We start from the raw sequence: 15,401 nt of genomic DNA on the forward strand, positions 1-15,401 counted from the left end.
CGCTGTTGGCAGGCTACACACTAGATTACAGTGATGACTGATGACACCCAGCTAAAACGAGTTGCACAAAAGTTCTCTTTGTGAAACTACTTCCAGTTTCACAATGAACAATTTGTGAAACAAAGTAGAAAAAAACAACTGTAGATTTTCGAATTGTTGAGAAACCCAGAGTGGAAAACAGTAACAACATTTTAGCAATTATTTTATTTCTAAAGTTGATCTAAAGCGATTATAGAAATGAAACATCTTTCAAAGATGTCAGCTTAACTATGTATAAAAAATGCGATGCGGGTTTCTCACATTAATGGACAAACCGTATCGCATTACACCCCTGAGTGCTTATTTACCCTGTTTCGAATAAAAATATCGTGCGGTTCGAATAAATCAAAGCGTTATGATATCGTCCGTGAGTTTATTTTTACCCCAGCACACCGTTACTTCACCAACGGTCTGGAATATATGGAAAACCTAAAATATGTAATGTAGGTGAGCTATAGGTTACGCTGTCTTATCTAAAATCTACATTATCGACCACTTTCGAGACCTCCTTCTTTATTGCATTTTCACTTCTGATGGATTCAGCACCTCTCGACACATGTCTCCCTTAATCCTGGTTAAACACAGCACACGAACACGTAATGAAAAAGTGAATGTTTTCATTGACGAAACCGCAGGATTAATGATAAAAAAGTTTTACTGGAATTTTAATTGAATTTATGACAGACGTTGTGACTAAAGGTTCTCGAGAGATTTTCGATCGTATTGTTAAAGAGAAGCTCTGGTCGAGGAAGGACAAAACACGACCAAATCCCGGTTCTTAGCAGGAAAGACAGGGATTAAGGATAGTGACATTAACTAGCAGTGTGGACTCTTGTCCTGCAATCAAATTGGGTATTTTGTCGCCAACTTTTCGTTTTTTGGATCAATAGCAAAACCACTTTTATAAATAAGTAATTCGATTCATTAACGTAAAACTGAAACACTTGGCACAAGATGCAGTTTTATTAAAGTTGCCTTAAAGCGATGAAATTGCTGCTGAAAATTGACGCCTTAATATTATCCTTTAGAGAATTTTAACTGTGCGTTTTCGCGTCCCTGTGCCCCGACAAACGCCGAGTGGATTAATCCTGAAATTACTTCTACAAACAGTTTATTTTTTTAATTCTATTTTTATATTTAATTAGCTTTATTATTTAATGCGGACTCGCCCGACAAATTCTGTGTAAACCAACTATGTTCACAAATATCTAAATTGAAATAAATATTTTATTACTACGTGGGCAAAAATAAATTTATTGGAATTACAATTTTGCACAAAACAAGCCATCAAATCGGGTAATAAATTTATTTCAAATGAAATCTCACACGACTGGCGCTTTTAATAATTTACTCGAATTTATGTCGTTTTTAACTTGCAAAATTAAAATTATAGTGAAATACGTTCCCATTTATCATAATCCAAATTAGAGACATAATTCCCAAGAGACAGAACAAACAAATTTCAAATTATAATTTCTCCAGGAAGTAAACAAATATGTACACGTCTCTGAAAAAGCATATTTCACTTCAGCCAGCCGGAAATGCAAACAGGAATCTTATACAACGCAGCAAAAAGCTGGAAGATTCATTCTATTAAAATCCGGATTCAAACAATTAGCGTGTTTGCCCCAATAAAGTGTAATTATCCGTTTAGGAGGCATTTTCCACATCGTAACTTTTTACACTTCTTTTTAATTACAAGGCCCATCGTTCTAACTCATTTCATCTTTAAATTTCGTGTTGGGCGAAAGTAATGGTCGTCATAAATTCCGTTTTAATTCGCGCTTGGAGGGTCGAAAGCTGGAATAAACTCCAGGTTGAAGGCGAGTTCCAAAACGAGAACGGAAGATATGGACAGGTGCTCGGAGGGCGAACATATTGAAAACTTCCGGTTAGGGATTGCAGAAAGTGTTCAAACACGTTATCGTCGTGAGGGGGTGGCTATTATTATTGAATCCATCGCTCGTATTGTACGTGATGAGAATAGATGGAGCTTTTGCGTCAATCATCATTTATTTAACTGTGACTAGCCGATAGCGAGTTCGATTCCAGACGGTGCAAATGTCCAATTTGGCTCTTCTAAATTTTAAAGTAGCTAGGGACTATTACTAAGGGCCGATATCGCTTTTTCTAAGTAAAGTCGTTAGATAAATTTCGAGATCTGCGAGCGAAATTCTGACGAAATTTATTGTGTGCCGGAGGCGCGTCTGCAAGCAGGTGGCACATGCATTTCCATTTTCCAATTGGTGTAAAGACTTTTTTATTTTTAGTACAAGTGTGGATTTCCAGGTTTATAAAATAAGGCTGCACCGATTGCGAGGAATTGCATGCAAATTGCTTTCCAATAAATATTTGGCTTTTAAGGTATTTGTGGTGATAGAAAATTGAAATTTATTTTTAAAATAGAATAGACTAAGAATCCTGCATCTTCAGACCCTGCAAAATTTTTAACAAAACGTGGGCTCAACCGGGATTTGAACCCGGGACCTCTCGCACCCAAAGCGAGAATCATACCCCTAGACCATTGAGCCGTTGTAAATAATTTTATTGCTGTTTTTGCAACAAATTCGCCTAATTCGCTTTATCAAATCTAGGGTCATAAAAAATAAGTGGATGTACTAGGAACAGAAAGCAAATGCCGAAAGCCTATATTTTCTAAAACTTGTCCAAGTACAATGTACAAGTGTACAAATTTTGTTGCAATAATTTATTCACTGGAGCGACAGCAACAACTCAAACTTCGAAATTTGATTTAAAAGATAAGAACAAACTTTTTTAAAATACCTGAATCAATGGTATCACTTATAAGAGAATTTAAAAAAGAATCTTACAAAAATTTTCAATTTATTTAAAAATAATTATCTCATAATCACTTTGACAAAAGTATTGTTCTCAGATTTCATTATTTAATTATTTATTTGCATTGAAAAATACTGTTCCATTAAAAAATTCTCAAAAAAATCTTTTACTGTAGCTAAAGTTCTTCTTTAGAAATAATTTCTAAAATACAAAAATAAGGGCTCAACCGGGATTTGAACCCGGGACCTCTCGCACCCAAAGCGAGAATCATACCCCTAGACCATTGAGCCGTTGTAAATAATTTTATTGCTGTTTTTGCAACAAATTCACTTAATCTGTTTTATTAAAATAGTGTCATAAAAGTTGCGAAGCTAAGTGGATATACACAGATACTTGCAACAAAAAATACTGAAGCAATTTTCAAAATCAAGAAAACCAAAAATTTACAAAATTTTGTTAATAGGTTCGGTCAGGTTACAGTTTCTCTCTCCTTCTTGCAATAATTTAATTGCTAGCTCAGCAACACCAAAACTTCAATATTTTATTTCAGAAACAATAAGAAAACATATTTTTAAGGAGTAAGTGCACAAAGTAAAGTAAAGCTTTCACACAATTTTAAAAAAAAATATCGACGCCCTCCAGTTTATTCCAAATTCCTGTATCAATTATCTTATTATTATTTTCGCAAAAATTGATGCATTAATATTCCTCCTTATAATATGACCTCATGTTTCCCCTCCAATAGCATATGTAAGCACTTTTTACAAATTACATAATGTGAAAAAAATTCTCCTTTAAAATAAAAAAAAATCTCTAAAAAAATTTAAACTTTTACTTTAGCTGTGAACCTTTAGGTAGTAATATTTTTCCTTAAAAATCATTTCTTAAGATGCAAAAAAGTGTTAATTTTCTCAAAATGAGGGCTCAACCGGGATTTGAACCCGGGACCTCTCGCACCCAAAGCGAGAATCATACCCCTAGACCATTGAGCCGTTGTAATTAATTTTATTGTTGTTTTTGCAACAAATTCACTTAATCCGCTTTATCAAAAGTAGTATGTATCATAAAGTACTTAAAGGTACAACATCGAATGGTTTAAGATCTTATATGAATAAGATTCAGATGACGAAAAATATGTAATGAAACAGCATCCAGACGCAAAGACAAATAATAAATCTGTATGTATCTGCTAATTATTTTATATATGCAACACAACATGTTTTTGTAGCAGAAGTTAGTTTAAGTGAATTCTCCCACATCATATAAATTGGCTCCAAGTTCGCATTTTAGAACCGAGTAAATTTTGAGCTTTAACTAGTCGAATTATTCACAAAAAAACAATTTCTAGATCTTTGCTAAATTTGTATTAAATAATTTTGGGATAATCTTTTAATCTGAATCTATAAGAAATAAAGTAGTTAAAAATTAAATACTTAGTTAAACTAAAATAAACAGATTTGGTTTAACTGAAACAAACTCGATATCGCTAGCAACTAAAAAATCCTTGTACGATTTACTAACAGACAAAAATTTGAAATTTGTATCCAAAAACAAGGGCTCAACCGGGATTTGAACCCGGGACCTCTCGCACCCAAAGCGAGAATCATACCCCTAGACCATTGAGCCGTTGTAAATAATTTTATTGCTGTTTTTGCAACAAATTCACTTAATCTGTTTTATTAAAATAGTGTCAAAAAAGTTGCGAAGCTAAGTGGATATACACAGATACTTGCAACAAAAAATACTGAAGCAATTTTCAAAATCAAGAAAACCAAAAATTTACAAAATTTTGTTAATAGGTTCGGTCAGGTTACAGTTTCTCTCTCCTTCTTGCAATAATTTAATTGCTAGCTCAGCAACACCAAAACTTCAATATTTTATTTCAGAAACAATAAGAAAACATATTTTTAAGGAGTAAGTGCACAAAGTAAAGTAAAGCTTTCACACAATTTTAAAAAAAAATATCGACGCCCTCCAGTTTATTCCAAATTCCTGTATCAATTATCTTATTATTATTTTCGCAAAAATTGATGCATTAATATTCCTCCTTATAATATGACCTCATGTTTCCCCTCCAATAGCATATGTAAGCACTTTTTACAAATTACATAATGTGAAAAAAATTCTCCTTTAAAATAAAAAAAAATCTCTAAAAAAATTTAGACTTTTACTTTAGCTGTGAACCTTTAGGTAGTAATATTTTTCCTTAAAAATCATTTCTTAAGATGCAAAAAAGTGTTAATTTTCTCAAAATGAGGGCTCAACCGGGATTTGAACCCGGGACCTCTCGCACCCAAAGCGAGAATCATACCCCTAGACCATTGAGCCGTTGTAATTAATTTTATTGTTGTTTTTGCAACAAATTCACTTAATCCGCTTTATCAAAAGTAGTATGTATCATAAAGTACTTAAAGGTACAACATCGAATGGTTTAAGATCTTATATGAATAAGATTCAGATGACGAAAAATATGTAATGAAACAGCATCCAGACGCAAAGACAAATAATAAATCTGTATGTATCTGCTAATTATTTTATATATGCAACACAACATGTTTTTGTAGCAGAAGTTAGTTTAAGTGAATTCTCCCACATCATATAAATTGGCTCCAAGTTCGCATTTTAGAACCGAGTAAATTTTGAGCTTTAACTAGTCGAATTATTCACAAAAAAACAATTTCTAGATCTTTGCTAAATTTGTATTAAATAATTTTGGGATAATCTTTTAATCTGAATCTATAAGAAATAAAGTAGTTAAAAATTAAATACTTAGTTAAACTAAAATAAACAGATTTGGTTTAACTGAAACAAACTCGATATCGCTAGCAACTAAAAAATTCTTGTACGATTTACTAACAGACAAAAATTTGAAATTTGTATCCAAAAACAAGGGCTCAACCGGGATTTGAACCCGGGACCTCTCGCACCCAAAGCGAGAATCATACCCCTAGACCATTGAGCCGCTATAAACATTTTTATTGCAGTGTTAACAACAAATTATTGTCTTATCAAAAATAAAGTAATAATCTACCAGTAACTTTTCTTTTAAAATATCCAATTTTGCGTCTTGTTATCCGACAATTAATTACAAGTTTTTTTAGGCGTAGAAATTAAAATTACATGTTACTCATTATTATAATTAATATTATTATAATTGTTTATTATCCACCCATCTGCTGAGTAAACTGTTTAGACGGTTGTGATAAAAACGTGTTATCAGCAATAAAACTATTACATTTATTGCCCGATCAACAGAAAGGTAAATTTATGGCGGCATTCAAACCAATAAATTAAGCCAACGCAAATCGCACTAATTACCTAATAGATTCCATCTATTCGAGCATAATTTGTATTTACAAATTCTTGGAATATCCATGCACATCATTTGCATACCACACCCAAGAAAATAGATTTCTGACCATCTGCATAATTATAAAAGTACTTTCACCAAAACTAAAGTCTTCTCGCCTTATTCAAACCGCCTAATTATCATTTATTGTTTTCATTTAATTAACCACCCCTCAAAACAGTTCATTCAAAACAAGGGCTCAACCGGGATTTGAACCCGGGACCTCTCGCACCCAAAGCGAGAATCATACCCCTAGACCATTGAGCCGCCATACATATTTTTTATTCTAATTTCTTAATAACACACTCAAATGGCATGAATATTCATTTGTAAATTACACACTTTCACGAAATGCCCGATTTCCATATCAGGTATTTGTTCCTCTTGAGCATACAACACTCGTAAGTACAATAGAATTTCGTAGTTGGCAAACACAGGAGGTAAATAAACGCAGTCACAAGGATTTAATCAATGCACAAGAATCCCTAAACGTTACTTAGGACACGTGTTGCTAATATACGGAAACTGTAAACTTTAATACCAATTAAATGCGTTTAATTCTGTTCATAACTCGAAAGCTATCGGTCTTAGATCAAGGCGGTTTAAGTGGTCGGATGCCTTGGATTTTACACAGGAATCGGCGACTCTGGAGCGCTCCGGGTAATTCCTGAGTACCAGAAAAAATAGCTCAAAAACGCCAAAATCTCAAAAGCTTTAATCGCTCCCATCATGTTCAGGTTCACACCTTTTCCAAAGTAGGTATCAAATGCATTTCAAATTAGTCAGCTGTATACAAAATGTTCCGTATAAACTCCACATCAGAAGTATTCTAATAACCATAAGTAAATCTAATAAAGATAATCATCTAAAAATTTGTATACAACCATAATCTCTTAGGTTCTGCTCAATGAAAATATTTTTTCGGTTACACCGGAAGTCGCTATCAACTTTTTATTTTAAATGGAAAGCTATATTTTTCAATGGGTTTTTGGACTAGAGTTATTTTAAGGTAGTTATCATAAACTTTCCCTATACCAATTTTAGCTGTTTACGAAATATTTTGGGTTTTTGTTTTTTGGATTTGCACCTTCCACTTCAAAAATCAATTTATTTAAAAATAACTATCTCATAATCACTTTGACAAAAGTATTGTTCTCAGATTGCATTATTTAATTATTTATTTGCATTGTAAAATACTGTTCCATTATAAGATTCTCAAGAATATCTTATACTGCAGCTATAGTTCTTCTTTAGAAATAATTTCTAAAATACAAAAATAAGGGCTCAACCGGGATTTGAACCCGGGACCTCTCGCACCCAAAGCGAGAATCATACCCCTAGACCATTGAGCCGTTGTAAATAATTTGATTGTTGTTTTTGCAACAAATTCCCTTAATCCGTTTTATCAAAATAGTGTCATATAAGTTGTAAAGCTAAGTGGATATACATACTTGAAACCAACAGAAGCGGTATAAGCTGAAACTTTATATTTAAAAAAATACTGACACAATTTTCAAAATCAAAAAAAAAACAAAAATTTACAAAATACGTTTGATCAGATAAACAGTTTTTCTCTCCTTATTGCAATAATTTCATTGCTAGCTCGGCAGCACCAAAACGTCAATATTTTATTTTTCAGAAACAATCAAAAACATACATTTTTAAGGACTAAAAAAAAAGTAAAGTTTTCAGAAAATTTTTGAAAAAAATATCGACACCTTCCAGTTTATTTCAAATTTTTGTATAAATTATCTTATTATTATTTTCGCAAACATTGATCTATTCTTCCTTATAATATAACCTCACGTTTCCGCTCAAATTTTTTTTTGGATTTGCAGCTTCCACTTCAAAAATCAACAAATCTGCCATTTTTAACAATTTTTTGAATTACTTTTGATACTTGCCCAAACACAATTAACTAATTTAAAGTACCTACAATTGACACTTTTTGAAATGCACTTGGCTAAACTAAAATACAATTGAAAATTCTTCCCGAAAACCAAATAGCAGAAGTTTTTGAACCTTAAGTTAATCGATTACTATTTAGCAAATTTTTAAAGAACTTAAATTCAACTCTTAGAAATCCAGTTTTCCACAATAAAAACCGATTTTCTCAAAGACCAAAAATTCTAGGAAAAAACTAGAAAACTCCCACAATTTTCAAAAAACGACAATAATGAAAAAATAACAGCCCTAAATGTGGACCGTTTGTTTTTTATGTTTTTATGTTTAATATCAGCAATTCCGGAATGCACCGAATGGTTTTTAATCTTACGTGTTACGTAAGATAACGTGTGGAAAAGACGAAACTTCATATTTTTCGTTCATCGAATTCTTTACGATTCACTTCTTGTCAAATTCAAAACAGTAAATCAGCTTCCAACTTTTGAGTTTCGCCGTAATCGCGCTATAAAACTTGTAAACTGAATCAAGCACCTCAACAATGATTCAAACCAAGGTGAGTATTGGTTACAAAAGTCACATTCCCCTCGTTTGGCTCTAAAGGTTTATTAAATATTTGTAGATGTCTCCATTTTTACTGCTGCAGCTATTTTAGATCCTTTGTGTATGTGCAGGAGCAGACGCTTGTATATTACATCCTCCATATTTTATTTGCATCATTACGACAAAGCCTTCAATTTGTTAAAGTAGATTTCGAGTTTTCGGACGAGTCTTAGCCAAACCGGAAGCCGTATACTTGTCAATACGACACGCAATTATAAATTCAAAATAGCACAAAGATGAGAACGCAAACAGTCTTTGAGCACAAGGTGCTGTATAAGAGAGAAGTGAGTTGAAGCCGAGCAGAAAAATCTCCACTGGCCTATTCAATCCTGGCGTGGGTATTCATTGAAGCGATATTTTTCGCTTATGATCGTTGCGGCATTGAATGGAAGTCGGCGAAAGGGCATTACTCACATCCCATTGTGAGATTTATTTCATAGAAAATCTCTTACGATACCATTATTGCCAGTAATCTCGTATCTCAGCTGAGCAGTTCTTCGGTTCTAATTAATCTCTTTGCGGTGTCACGGGACTTTAAAAACCGATTCGGATTATCACTCTTCGGCTGCCTTGTTGCCATCTTTGCCGTGTTTATGTTTGTCGTGTTGGGTTTCAATATATCCAGTCAACACGCGATCCGTGACAAAAAATCAATCCCGACTTTGCACTCCAATAATAGAAATATTAACCAGCGGTGGCTTGTAATTATTCAGAGGGTTTAATTATATCGTTAAGAGCGCAGATTACGTACGAATTTCCGCTATTTATGTACGCGTTAAATTAATTAAATCGCTTATGTCTTTGGATGACTTTCGCTCGTTGGTTTGTCGGGCCATTTACACCCAGTGTCGGCACGTTCTTTAAATGGTTACACGTTTAATGCAAATTTACTCGTTAATCCTGGATTATAAACGTAAAAACTGATTTGAATAACACTACTGGACCATTCCACAAAAATATCTCACTCCTAATTAAAATATAATTTCTTGGCCAGCATTAAATTAATTCGTAAGACAGGATATATTTTACAGATCTTAACAGCTCATTACAACGCTAGTCGTAAATTACATCGGCCACAGTTCAGAGGTGGTCTGCTGGGAATTAAATTAAGCATCAGTGGTTTGCCGAACGGTTTTGTTAAAGTCTTTTCGACTTTGGCCGAATTTAGCAGTCACTGTGTGACCTTCATTGACCCAAATAGTCTAGAATCATTAATTTCGTGCTTGTTAAGGGGACCACCGAAACTAAAAAAGCCTGATTAGTGTATGATTAATGCATTTTATCGATGAATTTTTTAGTGAATTGTCGTGTAACTACATTTTGGACTAAATTACGAGTAAACTAAATAATGCACAAAGGCACGATTTCTTCAATTGTTCTCTTGAGTATATTAAATTTCTTTATCTGATACAAGCTTCTCACCTAAACGGTGCCCCGTCTACCACTGAGAAGTGGGTAACAAAGCCTAAACATAATACAAACAACAATCTAATCGATAATAAAGGGGTTAGAAATAAAAATTAACTTCGAGAACTAATAGGTTGTATTGTGTTTCTTTCTATTTAAATTTCAGTGTTAAAATCCACAACAATAGCAGAGGTAACATCCGTTACTGTAATCACCATTTTTGTACTCAGTGAAAGGAGAATGAATTCTTTGTGTGGGGTTTTAGCATAACTGTATGTTTGCAACCGCGGCGATATTAAAATCATAAAACAAGAAAACTCTACTTTTGGTAAAATCGTTCTAAATCTAGTAAAAAAACTTAAATTTAAGTCATCCTAGTGTCTGTCTTTATAAAATAAAGTGGGAGCATTTTATTCTCCTCGTGTTTTTATGGATAATAAATCCCGCACGTTTATTTCCTTTTGTCGTAAATAAGGGATGAAAAGTGCAACGAAATGTTTCATAAATGTTCGATATTCTATCGGTGCAATGCATCATAATGCAATTTATCTTCCGAATCTTCAGTGTTATTGCAAAACTTCAGATAAGAACTCTGCACACGTTATCTGCATTTATTATGCAACAAGTGTCGAGCAGCTAAATCTTTTTGTAGTAAAAGCAAAGAAACCACAGAGATCAGAAAGATGACAGTTATTATAAAAATTGTCACTGGGCTACTATAAACGATTTGATCCCTTTTTACAACAAATAGCTCCAACTATTGTGGTTTATTTTATTTTATTAAGCGTATTATCAAAATCAACAATAAAACTATCACATAGCCGCATTTCCAGGAATGCCAATTAGCGACGACATTCAAACCAATAAACTAGACCAAATCAAATGGGACTAATTACCTTATAGGTTTCATCTGCCTGGAGGCTAATTTGTATTTAGAAATTCCTGGAATATTCATGCACACCGTTTTGCATACTTCATATGAAAAGTGTGATATTTCCTGAACCAAGAAGCATATACAATTAATTTCAGAAAAAATTGATTCCATGATAAATATTCCAAATTGATTTTTGATATTTTTATCAAAAATGAAGGGCTCAACCGGGATTTGAACCCGGGACCTCTCGCACCCAAAGCGAGAATCATACCCCTAGACCATTGAGCCGTTGATAACAATTTTATCAAAAATCATAAACGGCTTGAAAACGCTAAAAATAGGGTAATTAAACCGTTTATCGCATTATAATCATTATTAGCACTGAGCTCCAATCGCCTTATCGCATGAACCATGCGAGTCTTATTACTCTTTTAATTAAGCTGTTTAAAATTAAGACTTTCTAACTAGTTCCATGATTGATGTGTTGTAAATTGCTTTAGATCTGATTGCAACTTAAAATCCTTTAATTACGGTAACACAGATAGGTACAGTGGATAAATTTGCTTTACGAATAATTGTTTCATGCCTTTGTCGAAATACTCATATATTTGTGTAGTTGTAAAAACAGTAATAAATTCAGAACGATTTTCACAACTGTGCACGCAAATGTTGAAACTGACAAAATTCCAATCCAATCAAGTAATTTATGGGTAGTTAACCACAGCGATGTTAATTTTTACTTGGCTGTAATAATTATGTTTCATAAATCAAGATTCTGCCTCCTTTCATGACACTCCAATATTTTATAAACATGTTAATGTTTTTTCAGTTCACTAAATTCCTTAAACCCCAGCGAGAATCTTCTTCATGCCGCAGCAGCAATACATTTCCTGCTTTTTGGCATCTGACTTTCAAATTGGCTTCGGAAGAAGTCCGCGGAATATTTCACAGTTTTATTCGATTTTATGTAAATAAATAATACCGTCTTCGCCATCCTGAATTTGAAATGTAATTAAAGTTGCAAAAATTAAAATGATAGCAGTAAAATGAATTGTTGCGTCATATTTTAGTGGATGTGTTTACTCGGATTTCGGGAAGTTTCTCAACAACTCGGAATGACGCGTTTCAGCGGCAGTTAAAAGTTTGGACATTTTGTCATAAATATAAAGAAGCGTTTGTTATGTGCAAACGCGCAATGGTGCAAAGTTCCAATAGAATACAAATTGCTTATTGGACCTACTTCAAACAATGAAAACAATAATTTTTCAGACGTCCTCTTGGGCACTCAAGCGACTTATAAATACTTAACGAGGTGTAAAAATACATCTCTGCTGAATTCAACTAAATTGCACGTGCTTAGCAGAGTTAATGAAAAACTAGAATTGCTTTTAAAAATTTTAAATAAATTGTGCATTTCTAAAATGTCGCAAAAATCTAGATTTGTTTTCGCTGCGCTCACTCATGAATAATGGGTTTCGGCAAAACCTGAATAACTGAAAAGACGGTTAACTACATCGCTTGAGCCACAAAGCGTGTGTTCTATTTGAAACCTTGCCGGCGAGGAAGTAATTAACTGGATATTTATTTTCCAGATTTATTGTGTTCCTTGCTATTCTATTTTCCGGGGTTCGTGGCTAAAGCCGATAAAAGAAAATATAAATATTTGGCGATTTTGTTGCGCCTTAGATATTTTTCAGTCGGTTTCAGGAAGTTAAAGTTCTCGTTTACGCCCCATCTGTAAATTCTTTTGTACATAAATTACCCGATGAAATTCGACTTAAATTAGAAAACTCTTTAATTACACAGTTAAGCACGCAAATCGCTCTTCAATAGACCAGTAAAATAATTCCTCGCAAAAAGATCTTTCTGCTTTCGCCACTCAAACAATGGAGCCCCGGTTTTAACAACGCATTAAAATTAATCATAATTATTAAAAGGTTAAACGACAAAACAGTGCCTTTCGCAGATATCGGCCTCTAAAGAAAAATAAAGAGTTTATTTTATGCAAATCCATGCAACTCTAGGTACCGGCTATTTGCAAAATCATTTCGTAAATAATTCTAGCCGACTTGTAAATTTGGTGGATGCGCCGGGCTAGACGTAAAACCAGGTTTTAAACCAAATTTGTTTCTTTTTTTTATTGAGGTTTTAGCAACAAAGCAATTAACTCATCTGGGTTCAAAAGCATTCCGTTTCAGTACAAAAATCCGTCTCATTTCAGAAATATTTTGTTTCAGCAGTACACAGCTTTGAACTGTATAATATGGGTAAGTGCTTTCGACAACACTGTAGCTTAATTTTAACTTGAAAAAATAAAACAAATACTTGATTGGCAAACTGATAATGAATTATTTTATCCAGGCAAACACGTTCCAGAAATGGAACGAAAATATTTGCTTTAACATAATTTAAACGAAATCAAAATAAATAATATTTGTGTGCTTTTCATTAATTTTCGACAAGCACATTGTTCAAAACAGCGAATCGTATTCTAACATTGACACAAAAATAAAAATACAATAAAAGGATAAGCCAAGAAAAAAATTGAAAATTTGTGAATCCTTAGACAACCCCTTGACACTCCCAACAAACAAGTGGATGCCATACACCCTAATAAACTTGCAATAAGCAAATAAATTAGATCAATCAACTCGGGGAAACTCTTGCTGCTTGCGACGCAACCTTCCAACAAGCCTAATTTACAATTATATTATAAACTTGGAGGCCGGGTTTCATACAAAGCAAGAAACTGGCTTCAAAGTTGGGCTTGTTGACAAAAACAGATCGCGTAATTTGAGTTTAGTTGTGGAAACAAAAAAAAACGGACGACTGATGGTGGAGTGCTGAGAGGAATCTTAATAATTCAGGTGAACAAAAGCTGAAGTAGAAAAGATGTTAGTCCATTCTGTGCTGCGAGTTTATAAAATTAAAATACTGCCTTTCATAAGTAAAAAACCTGAGGGTGAGATAGCGCATAATAGGCTTTAATGTCGTCCACCTCAACCGGTCCTTTCGAAAATCTCCGTTAATCATCTTTATCTTTATCTCAGTGACATTTAAGAAGGGTCACCATTCGTGCTCAAGTTTTTAGTGACAATCCGCAGTTACAATAATCTGGCTTTCATACAAGCCTCGATGACTATAATTCAATTCATTTTTGCCTTTGATGTTTTCCCCAGCAAACAAAACCAATGATTCGATTCAACAAATGAAAATGAATGAGTCGAATCAGATTTCATCATTCCTCGTTACCGCTATTCTTCATCCCCACGTCTAATTACGATTCATCCGGTGAGACCCTGGAATTTTTCGCAAGCTTTCAGACATTTCACGCATTAAATTATTCAATGATCTCAAGCCAAATAATACGATATTTTGACAGCTGGAGATGTGGCGCAGCTTTTCGGGATTTATTGCGGCGCTTCACAGGGTTTCACTGCGAGACGGGAATTTGTTACTCTATGTAAATTAAATTCTGAGCTCGCAGTAACGAAAATATTTTATTCGAACGGTTCAAGGGTCCTTTTTGAAGATGTTGTTCGCGACTTTTCACCTGTAGAGTGGTAAGAATCGATGCTATCTGCCCCTATTTGGGCGCACAATTGAATAAATTATGTCGACGAGATAACGCTGCTGAAATTAATGACCAAAGGAGACGTATAAGGATTTCAGCCGCTCTCGGACATCTGCCAACATGAAATATGTTTTTGGAATTCTGAAGACGTTTTGTGAGACGTGTGCGACTTACTTTTTCGTGAATAATTACGAAAGAGCGGCTGAAAATTATACAAAAGAAAAATTTAAAAACGTCTAATTATCTGGAACGGTAAAACGCGCGAGAGATAATTAAAGAAAGCGGAGAAAAAATCAACAATATGAACGATTTAGGGGTTTGAACAAACGAGGCAAGCCTCTTAATGCTCTAGCAAAAACGCGAAATTCTTTTAATATAACCGTTAATTATGGAGCTAAAACGGCTTTGTAATTATTTGGGGAGAGAGAGGTCTCAGAAAAGGTGGAATTAAGGCCAGGCGCAATAAAAAGGTTCACGTGTCTTATTCTCTAATTTTCTTGCCGCTAGCTAGTATCCTTTGCGCGTCCATTCGTTCAGAAAATGAACTAAAAAACAAAAATAATAAAGCACTAGTGATGCTTTCAATTTCCCCGTTCTATTTTGTTCAGAATAACAAGTTTCTAGCGGAACACACGATCATTAGAACTTTTATAAAATTTTTGTACTTTGATTTCACAAAATGTTCGTTGTGAAACCAAAAGTAGTCACAAAGAGAACTTTTTTAGTAAATTTTTAAGGGTTGTATTGGCAGTGCTAGGCTGGATGTCATCAGTCATCACTGTAATCTAGTGTGTGTCCTATCAACAGCGTCAAGTCGTTTATTGATAAAGCTCGAATAATTAATAAAATTAAGA

At 33.8% G+C, this 15,401-nt stretch overlaps 1 protein-coding gene and 9 non-coding genes across 12 annotated transcripts in view; all 10 read right to left on the minus strand.

The window, feature by feature from the left end:
* The window catches only part of Sh (Shaker), a 123,331-nt gene that overhangs the window by 94,166 nt on the left and 13,764 nt on the right, over positions 1 to 15,401 (minus strand). The gene's annotated exons all lie outside the window — the stretch shown is intronic.
* Positions 2,499 to 2,570, minus strand: TRNAP-UGG (transfer RNA proline (anticodon UGG)). Its single transcript has one exon. It is a non-coding gene; the product is annotated as a tRNA-Pro (tRNA).
* Positions 3,057 to 3,128, minus strand: TRNAP-UGG (transfer RNA proline (anticodon UGG)). The gene has a single exon. It is a non-coding gene; the product is annotated as a tRNA-Pro (tRNA).
* Positions 3,759 to 3,830, minus strand: TRNAP-UGG (transfer RNA proline (anticodon UGG)). The gene has a single exon. It is a non-coding gene; the product is annotated as a tRNA-Pro (tRNA).
* TRNAP-UGG (transfer RNA proline (anticodon UGG)) lies at positions 4,393 to 4,464 on the minus strand. The gene has a single exon. It is a non-coding gene; the product is annotated as a tRNA-Pro (tRNA).
* Positions 5,095 to 5,166, minus strand: TRNAP-UGG (transfer RNA proline (anticodon UGG)). Its single transcript has one exon. It is a non-coding gene; the product is annotated as a tRNA-Pro (tRNA).
* On the minus strand, positions 5,729 to 5,800 carry TRNAP-UGG (transfer RNA proline (anticodon UGG)). The gene has a single exon. It is a non-coding gene; the product is annotated as a tRNA-Pro (tRNA).
* TRNAP-UGG (transfer RNA proline (anticodon UGG)) lies at positions 6,383 to 6,454 on the minus strand. The gene has a single exon. It is a non-coding gene; the product is annotated as a tRNA-Pro (tRNA).
* Positions 7,468 to 7,539, minus strand: TRNAP-UGG (transfer RNA proline (anticodon UGG)). The gene has a single exon. It is a non-coding gene; the product is annotated as a tRNA-Pro (tRNA).
* TRNAP-UGG (transfer RNA proline (anticodon UGG)) lies at positions 11,190 to 11,261 on the minus strand. Its single transcript has one exon. It is a non-coding gene; the product is annotated as a tRNA-Pro (tRNA).

Source organism: Tribolium castaneum, chromosome 1, assembly GCF_031307605.1.
Source record: "Tribolium castaneum strain GA2 chromosome 1, icTriCast1.1, whole genome shotgun sequence".
Taxonomy (NCBI): Eukaryota; Metazoa; Arthropoda; class Insecta; order Coleoptera; family Tenebrionidae; genus Tribolium; species Tribolium castaneum.